A 9,886-nucleotide genomic window follows, 5' to 3' on the forward strand; every position below is an offset into this window, starting at 1 on the left:
CCCAGGCGGAGCCCTGACTCTGGGCTGGGGTGCTGGATCCTGCCCACCTCTGAGCCTCAGTTCCCAGGAGGAGACTGCACCCCTCCCAGCACCACCACCTCTAAATCCACCGCAGGGCCTGGCTCTGCTGGCTTGGCCCAATCCAAAAGCACAGCAGTCCTGCCCCACCTTTGCCCCACGGAGCCCCCAGGACTGGAGGTTTCCAGAACCAGGCAGCGAGGGAGTGTGTCAGGGTTCAGACCCCAGCCAGGGAGGAGCGAGAGCTCTTGTCTGAGAGGCCCTGCCGGGAGCTCCATCTCTTACCCAGCAGGGGCCGCATTAGCCGCTCAAAACCCATTCGGGAAATTAGAGCAGAGGCCTCAGCGACAATCACTAGCCATTCTCTCATCTCCAGTTCCCAGGCTCCTGCAGTGGGTGGGGGGGATGCAGGGGGATAGGGGGGTCCCGGCTGGCCGCCAGGCCCAAGGCCTTCTCCAGGCCAGCCAGAGAAAGAAAAATGCAATCACTATGGGTTTAAGAGAGTCGCTTCTCTTCTCCAGCACCTTCCATGACTCCCAGCTGCCAAAGACTTCAGTCCAGACAGTTCACCTTTACAAGCAACACCGTATCTTGGCAGCACCAGGGTGGAGGGCTGCTCCGCCAGCTCTCCACCTGTCTTCCCACAGAGTTTGTGGGTTTCTGGAATGTCCCCAGCCTCAGCAGCTCATGAGGCAAAATGGGGCCAGGTTTGCATTTATTTCAGAAGTAGGGTGAACTTCAAGAATGGTTTGATCCAGCACTTTCAGTGTTCATCAGGAATCAAACTCTGGTCTGTCTTCCGACATTTAGTCCAGAAAGCTTCCCCCAACTCGCCAAGTTTTCCCACCTCCCACTCTCGCTCCCACCCAGCTGGCTCATCCCACCCCTCCTAATCACCCTGCCTCCCCGCTTTCCTAGGCCCAGAGGTCACGCCCAAGGTCAGCCCAGCAGTGGAGTCCCTGGAAAGAGAGGTCAGGACGTTGGCTGGACCCAAGCCAAGATTTCTCAACTTCCCCACCTGGAGAATGAGAAGTCTTGGACCCAGGATCCCTAGGATCTCCCTTGGCTCTCAGGTTAAATGGGTCTGGGGCCCCCACAGGGGATGTGCACCGGGGAGGTTCAATGTCTCTCTCCTCTGCCATGTTTGTCCTAAATCTGGCTCCCTTGGGGTTGAAAGGAGGCTGCTGCCAGCTCTGGGGAGGGAAGGAGAGAGAGAAAAACTAGGTTCAAGAACCAAGCTACGTGTACCTCTACCCTGCTGCTAGCTGGCTTCACACTTACCATCTGTACACATTATTCATTTATCATGTTTATTGTTTTACACCTCTTTCTCCCGCCCCTGGACAGTCAGCCTCTGAGGGCAGGGACAGATGACCACTGGACTCTATATTGTATCCTAAGTACCCAGAACAGTGCCTGGCACGTAGCAAGGGCTCAGTAATATCCGGCGAATGACTAAAAAAAGGAAGGATCAGCCTTGGGCAAGTCACGGTTTCTCCTGGGACTGAGGGTTGGGTCAGCATCCCCCGAGGGGACCAAGCAAACATGGGGGTCTGTTGGGTAGGATGCACAGGGCTGCGTATGCGTGTCCCTGGCTCTCTCCCTGCGGGGTGGCTGTGTCCCTTTCCCAAAGACTCAGGTCTTGTCTAGAAATAGTACCTCTATTCAAGTCATCACAAGTTACCCAAATTCGAGTGAGCCAGCTGTATCCTGCTGAGACCCTCCACCTCTCCATCTCCCGTTTCACTGCCACTGTATCCTCACCAGACTCCTCCTAAACACCCCCCCACATTACAAAAGAACCTAGGGAATGCCCGCAGAAACGGAGGGGGCTGGCCACCTGAGCAGAAGCTCCACTTCCTAGGGAGTTACTCGGCCAGGCTCCATACCGTGAGCTTTTCCCACCTGGTGTCCTGTAATAAGCTTCACGGGTGCTCTTACCGATCCCATTCTACAGAGGAGAAAACTGAGGCTCACAGAGGGCAAAGTAGCCTGCCCATAGTGGTAGGAAGTCCCAAAGCTGGGTGTTATGGGTTGAACGGTGTCCCCTACTCCAAAAAGAAAGAAAAGAGAATGCTGAAGTCTTAGGAGCTCCCAATACTTGTGAATGTGACCTCATCTGGAAACAGGGTCTTTGTTAAGATGAGGTCCTTAGGGTGGGCCCAAATCTGGTATGACTGGTGTCCTTTTAAGAAGGAAATCTGGACACAGAGCCACACAGAGAGGCCGTGTGAAGATACACACATGGGAAGGCCACCGTATACAGTGTACAGTAAGTACACGGTTACATACCCAGTTCACTGACTGGATGAAATCACTGACTCCAGGATTTCGAGGGCCCGGCAGGAAGGCAGGTGAGGAGCCCAGAGGCCCATGTGACGGCGGAAAAAACTAAACAGCCCATTTTCCCTGGATTATAACACTCGCCACTGGCCACAAACCCAAGACTTGAACCCAGGTTTTTCTGCTTTCACAGCAGGCCTGGGTCCTCCAAGCTTTGGAATAACCAGGACACAGGGCTCAGAAGCAAAGATGGGGAAGAGGGAGGGCTCCCCCAAATTGTCTGCCATGCATTACCCTAAAGCAAGGTCTCCCCCTTGGCACTGCTGACACGGGGCTTCGTGGTTCTCTGCTGGGCTGCCTTGGGGGTGGGGGTCAGCACCCCTGGTCCCAGCCACTCGAAGCCAGGAGAACCCCCAGTGTGACAACCACAGATGTCCCCAGACACCGCCCAGTGTCCCCTGGGGGGCAGACCCATCTGATGGAGAAGCCCTGCTCTATAAAGAGCTGGCTCCCTGCCCGCAGTGCTCATGGGCCGGGGCTGGGAAGACCCCGGAGCCCGCGAGTCCCAGCCTGCACCCAGCCTGCGCCCAGCCTGCCCAGTTGCAGCCAGACCCAGGGAAATTGGATTAACTCAGAGAAGCTCGCCAAGATGATCTGTCACGTCATCTGAAGGACAGCGTATTGATCTCCACATTGCGAAAAAAAATTAAATGATATCCCTTTTTGTTATTTAAAATGCTGTTTAAGCAATTTCCTAATGGACCGGCCCGGCCCAGGGCCAGGAACTGGCTGGCCGGCCAGCTGCCTCTCCGGATTGGGTGGGGGACGAGGGAATGTGGATGTGGGCCTGTCGTCCCCTGGGTAATTGATGACCCCCAGAGAACCACTCCATTTTGGAGGCGACGTGCACGGCTTTGATTTATTAAAGACATAACAATTATGAAAATAGCTGATTTATAATCAACTTGCCCGGGCCCCTAATTGATTTTCGGGGTAAAATTTAGACCAGGAGGTATTGACACCCTGGGGGCAGGGCCTTGGGGTGTCCAGAGGGCCGGTGTGGGGCGGGAGGACAGGGTGAGGAGACAGTGGCTGAGCCTGGCTGTATTCTCTGTCACCTTGGGAGAGAGACTTCCGGTCAGCTTTGCCCAAGATAGTCAAGCTCCCCAGATGCTCCTATTTCCAAATGACCCAGGTGGGCCCTGGGGCCGGCAGAGGGGCCGGATTACCCACAAATCTCTCAGGGTGCCCCAGGTCCAGGGACCTCATTGTTGCATCCAGAAGCCATGAGGACCAGGCACTGTGCATGTAAATGAGTCTGCCTTGTGTCTAGAACCTTCCAGAGCCCCATGGGAGGGTTGCCAAATGTGGCCAATAAAAATAGAGGAGGCCCTGTTAAATAGGAGTTTCAGAGAGAAAACAGATGAATATTTAGCACAAGTATATCCCATACATATGGCCATATATTCAGGCCATACTTATACTGAAGAATTATTCACAGTTTATCTGAAATTCTAATTGAATGCCGTGTTTTGTATTTTACCTGGCAATCCCACTGGGACAGTTCCATGCCTGCTTTCAGAGGGAAGGAGCAGCAGCTTTGCTCTCTGCGCAGGGAGAGATTAGACTGGTTGCAGGGACCCGGGTTCAGCCTTGTTATTATTGCTGTGTGACCTTGGAAAAAGAGCTTTGCTTCTCTGGACTTGAGTCTTCAGGACTGCAAAATGGGCATGATCCTGGCATCTCCATCATGGGGTGCTGGGGAGGAGAAAATGATTTGTGGATGCCCACGCTAGATGGGTACTTAATACATGGGGGGAGTCACTTGGGTCTTCCAGAGTACTAACAAACACAAAGACAGACAGACAGGACAGAGAGGAGCACGCCCTATTTGAAGATGATGTGGTCCCAGAGGGTGAGAATTTAAGTTTGCAAATCAGAAGTTTCCACCAGTTTCCTTCCAAGGGGAGAGAGGAAATGAAGCCCGTGGGACACAGAGATTCCAGAACGCACGGCTTGGCTGCCGCCCGTGCCCAGTCCCCGTGAGGGCCCTGCTGAGCAGTTTTAAGTATCGTTAAAGATAAAATAATTTTTCCCCCTCTGAGCCATGTGATTGACGAGGTAATGGGCCCTGCCGACAGGGAGAAGGTCAGGCTGGAATGTAATCAGTTTTTTCCAGAGCAATGCATAAACATGATGGCACCGCAGCTGGGAAAGAGGGAGGGACCCGGGACTGTCCCCAGACTCTCTGAGCTCTCAGCCAAGAGGCATGATGGAGCCACAGAGCCTGTGGAGGCCAGGAAGACATCCTGGAGGAGGTGTGTGTGCTGCAGTTGGGATTGGAATAAAAAGGCATCACAGGCAGGGGAGACTGCATGTGCAAAGCTGTGGACGTTGGACGTGTCTTTTTGTGCATCTTCCCACCCCCACCTGATCCCACTGACAGAACACACATCTCCCTGCCTATTCCCAGTCTCAAACCTTCCATGCGTCCCAGACACCCACTCTACCTAAGGGTTCAAATCCTGGCTCTCCCTAGGACATGTCCCCTCCCCCTCCCAGCCTCAGTCTCCTAGTCTGTAAAACAGGATGGTCAGAGTCCCTCTCCAGCCTGCGGATTCAGTGCGCGGACTCAAGAAACACCAGTGGCAATGCTCGAGGCTACAAATAACAGGAAACCCCAAGGGAACTTGCTTCAACATTAACAAACATTTTTCATCTTACACAACAAATCATTAAGGTCTTTACTCAAAAGACACCTCTTCCAGGAAGCTTCGCTGATCAGTCCTGCTTTCTTACCCTCCTTCATTTTTCTCCCTAGCACCTATCACTTCCTGATACTACGTATTTATTCATTATCTCCTCCAAATGTCAGCTCCAGAAGGCAGGAATTTTTGTCTGTTTTGTTCAGATATGTTCCCAATGGCACACAGAAAGTGCTCGTTAAATGTCTGTTAAATAAACAGATGACTTTTTCATCCATGGGTGATTGATTCAGCTATTTGGGAACATAGTCCTGTGTCTTTCTCAGACTATCTACCATGTTGCTCCTCATAGTCCAGAATGATTGCCCAAGCTCCAACCATCACATCCTTGTTTGGGCAGCCCAGAAGAAAAAGAATGGAAGGATAAAGGTGGGGTTCTCTAGCGGACTGTCCCCTGTACAGATTACTCCCAAAGCCCCTCCCAAAGTCTCATTGTCCAGAACTTAGTCACATGCCTCATCTAGCTAGCTGCAAGGGAGTCTGGGAAATGCAGTCTTTCACAGAGTACTCTCCATTTACCTCCTCAATCCAGCAGTGGTTCTGCAGATGAGAAAGAACAGGAAGATGGATGTTGGGAGGCAGGGAACATGAACATCCTCCCGACCCACAGCTGACGTTGCCTGTGTTAGTTTTACCACCAGCTTAGTGAAACACTTAGTAAAACAACACAAATATATTATGTCACACTTCTGGAGGCCAGATGTTAGACTCAGGTCTTACTGGGCTAAAGTCAAGATTTTGGCAGGGCTGGCTCCTTCTGAAGGTCCCAGGGGAGAATGTTTCCTGCCTTTTCCAGCTTCCAGAGGCAACCTTCATTCTGTCAGCAGTGTTAACTCCCTTTTACCGTGTAATCTAAAGTACTCACTGTGGGTTCTGGAATTTACAGCCTTCATCCCCCTGGGCCTCCTACCTCCTCCTCACAGCCTCCACAGAGGAGAAAATACCACTGTACCCAAGGCCCAGATCAGAATATCGAGGCCCCCAGAGATCGAACAAGATGCCTATGGTCCCCCTGAGTCTCATAAATTCCAAAGTTGGATTTCAAATTCATGCCAGTGTGACTGCAAAGCCTGTGCTATTGTCCTCCAACAGTTGTTTTGCAACCGTGGCTATGATTTGTATCATTACGATTTTTCTGGCTATCATTGGTCGAGTGCCTGCTTCGTCCACCCAGCCCCCGGAATTCACGCTAGGGCTGACCCTCTAGAGAAGAGTGTTATAAAGGAGATTGTGGAGGCCCAGGGAGGTTGAAGGACATTTTAAGGTCACCCAATGGGTGGCAAGTCCAAACTTGGGTCCAAGCCAACCTGGCTACTGATCACTGCCCTCCCACCTCTGAGGAGAAAGCTACGGCCTAGTGGAAACTGCGGACGATCCTGCTGGGTCTTTTTTGCAACACCAGGGACTCACTAAGGCCCTTACTCTTTCTGGCAGGGGCTGGAGCAGCAGAAGTCAGGAGAAAGTGGGCCAAGTGCTGAGTGTGCAATGTGACGGGTCTCTGCAAAAGCCAGTGGCCACACGGCGCAGAGGCCCAGGGCCCTGCACATGATCAATCTTGCCCCATCCCTCTTGCTGGCTGCTCTCCAACACCACCCTCCATCCTTCCATCTCCCAGTCTCTCTTCTGCTTCCTGAATCCTGGAGAAGGCACCCCACCAGGACACCCATGTGAGGAAGGTCAGCCCGTCTGTCATGCACACTCAGAAGCAGGATTCACCAGCCAGGGAAAGAGTAGAGGACAAAAGCATAAATCATGGGGTGCATTGGCCGGGTCCTTATCTCAGAAACGTCTCTAGTGCTGATGGGCTAATTAAGCTTGCTGTGCTTTAGTCTTCTTATCTACAAAATGGGTTTAGGAGAAAGAACCTACACAGTGGGACTAATATGAAGGTTATATGAAGTATGACAAGCACTTTGGTTATGGACAGTAGATAAATCTTGTGGTAGGCCATGAGAGATTTAAAGGTAGCCTGGGCAGGCTTCCTGGAAGAGGCAACATTTGATCTGGGCCTTAAAATATAGGGAGAATTTGGAGGGACTGACAGAGGAAAGGGGGAAGGCCTGGTGGGTGGAATGGTTTGAGCAAAGGTGTGGAGGCTGGAAGTTAGTGACTCAGTGAGACACCTGGGTGGGAGAAGATAAACACCTGGGTGCTTATTAGGGGAAACTGAGGCACAGAGCAGTTCACTGATTTTCCCAGGGCCACAAGACAGGCAAGATCCAGGGCTGGGATTTGAACTCAAGCACCAGGGCCCCAAGGCACCACATTCACCCACTTTGCAGGAAGGGCTTCTACCAGCAGGGCCTCACTGCAGCCCCAAAGCTGATTGATCAACAGCATCTGTCCCCTCCCAGGTGCTAGAAACTGATGTCCAGCCCTGTCACCCCTGCATCCCCAGGACCAACCCAGGCAGTTCTGCAGTTACAGAGGTTCTATGGATCCCACAGGCACAGACACTCACTTGGTACCCGTAACGGACTGAATTGTGTCCCCCACAAATTCCCATGTCAGAACCCTAAGCCCAAGGCCGTCAGAATGTAACTGTATTTGGGGATCGGGTCTTTCAAGAGGTAATTAAGTTAAAAGAGGTCAGTAGGGTGGGCCTGAATCCAATAGGGCTGGTGTCCTTACAAGAAGAGATTAGAACCCAGACATACACAGCAGGCCGACCACATGAAGACACAGGGAGAGGACAGCGAGCTACAAGCCCGGGAGAGAGGCCTCCGAAGAAACCAACCCTGCCCACACCTTGCTTCAGACTTCTAGCCTCCAGAATTGGAAGTAAATAAGTGTCTTGTTTCCGCTGCCCTGTCTGTGGGATTTTGTAACAGCAGAGCCCTAACAAACTCACACAGCACCCAGGAGACCAGCCCCACCAGACCTGAATCTTCAGTACTCAGGACTCTGTGGTCTGCAAGTGACAGAAAAAAAAAAAACAACAGCAAAAATTTGATTCAGATCAGCTCAAGCAAAAAGGGCAAAATACTTGCTCTCAGGCACAGTTTGATCCAGGTGCTCCAAGCATGTCAAGATCATCTATCTCCCTCTCTGTTAGCTGCATTCACGGGGAAGTGTTTCCCACACGGTGATCAGATAACTCCTAGAAAGACCAGGCTCCCATCAGCAGCAACCCCGGAGGAAATGAGTGTCTTCTCCCCCAGAGCAGACCCGCCCCGTAAACCAGCAGATGTTCAGGAGTTCACTCTGATTGGGCCAAGTGGGGTCAACTGGGGTCACAGTGGGTAGCCCTGAGCCGGTCGCTGAAGCCAGAAGTTCAGAATCCTCTGATTGGCCGGCTCTGGGTGTCTTTGATTGATCTCCCCCTAAAATAAGACCCTGAAGCCAGGATGGGGGTCAGGGAACACAAGAAGATTCCAGGAAGCCTCAAGAGGGGAGGAGAAAGTGAGACCTGGAGGGAAAGAGCCTACACAGGGGGCGCTGGTGAGCAGGTGAGTGTGTGGGAGCCTCTAGGAGGTGGCAAAATGTGCCTTGGAGTTGTACCAACAGCGGAATGAGGGAGCTGCCGCATTTTTCCAGCCACTCCCCAGCTGTAAAGGTTGAGGGCTGCATTAGGTCTCCTGTCTCCAGCCTGGCCCGCCTGGGGCTGAGTGAGCTCCAGTAGCCAGGAAAATACCCAGAGGATGGGGTGGGGCTGCCACATTGGGTTATAGCCTCCATCCCTGGTACTCAGGTTGAAGTCAACTTTGTCTGAACCTCATGAACCAGAGAGAGGCGCCAGGTTGGGGTGCATGCGGCCATTCTGAGGTTACTTCTGTGGCTGCCACAAGGTGTCACTGCTGAGCAATGGCCTTGCGCGGTCTGGCCTCTCTTAGCCTTGGGTGTCCCTGCAAAGCCAGATTCTTGCACCAGCCCCCTGGAACCCCAACTTGGGTCCCCGAGATTAGAGCTGCTTGGTTTATACACGTGAATAAGTCCAGGCCCTAATCACCAAGCTAAGGGAAGTGAGAAATGTAGGATTTCCCACCCCACCTGCTTTAAAACCAACAGGCTCTCTTTTTTCCTTGATTCAGTCCCCACTGGGATGCCACTGTGAGTCCCTTCCTGCCTTCAGATCGCCATCAGGGCCACCTCAACGCATCAGAGAGCATTTCAGAAGCGAAGGAATCTCAGTCCCTTCGCTCCGGTAAATTCCACCTCATCGCCGTTGGCCAGCTCTGTATGGAGTTTACACGGACCTTGGGGAGAGGTGCATGGGTTAGCTGTTGCTGCATAACAAGTTGCCACCGACTCAGCAGCTTAAAACATTAGTTTATTATCACAGTTTCTGTCGCTCCAGGATTTCCTGCAACGCTGCAATCAGGTGTCAGCTGAGGCCGCAGTGACCTCCAGGTTCAACTGGAAAAGATCTGCTTCCAAGTTCAAGAGACCTTGCATGCTTCTGCTCATAAGAGCAGCTGCCACGCAAATAACCTCAGGCTAGAATGCCAGAAAAATATCCCTGCTCTTCATGGAAGATGACTGTGGGTAAAATTGCAATATTTCTAGAATCTCTTGCCTAGCCTTAGTGCAGGCCCATATCAATAGGTGTTTCCAAGGGGTGGAGAGAAGTAGTCTATCTCCACATCAGTAGGTGATTACAGGGGTGAGCAGGGCATATCTGGACCAGTGAGGTTGAGTGGGGTCTCCTGTTCTGCAGCTGGGTCACGAGAGCTGTGGAAGAGCAGAACTGGACGCCTGCTTGTAAGACATAAACGGGTTTCTCTCAGTTTATTTCTCCCTTTGACTGATTTCGTTCTCAAAGGTGTTTTGCCCCAGGATTTGCCCCCCAGAGTTATAATAACCATGCCGGAAAACCTGGT

Source organism: Manis javanica, chromosome 13 (assembly GCF_040802235.1).
Source record: "Manis javanica isolate MJ-LG chromosome 13, MJ_LKY, whole genome shotgun sequence".
Lineage (NCBI taxonomy): Eukaryota > Metazoa > Chordata > Mammalia > Pholidota > Manidae > Manis > Manis javanica.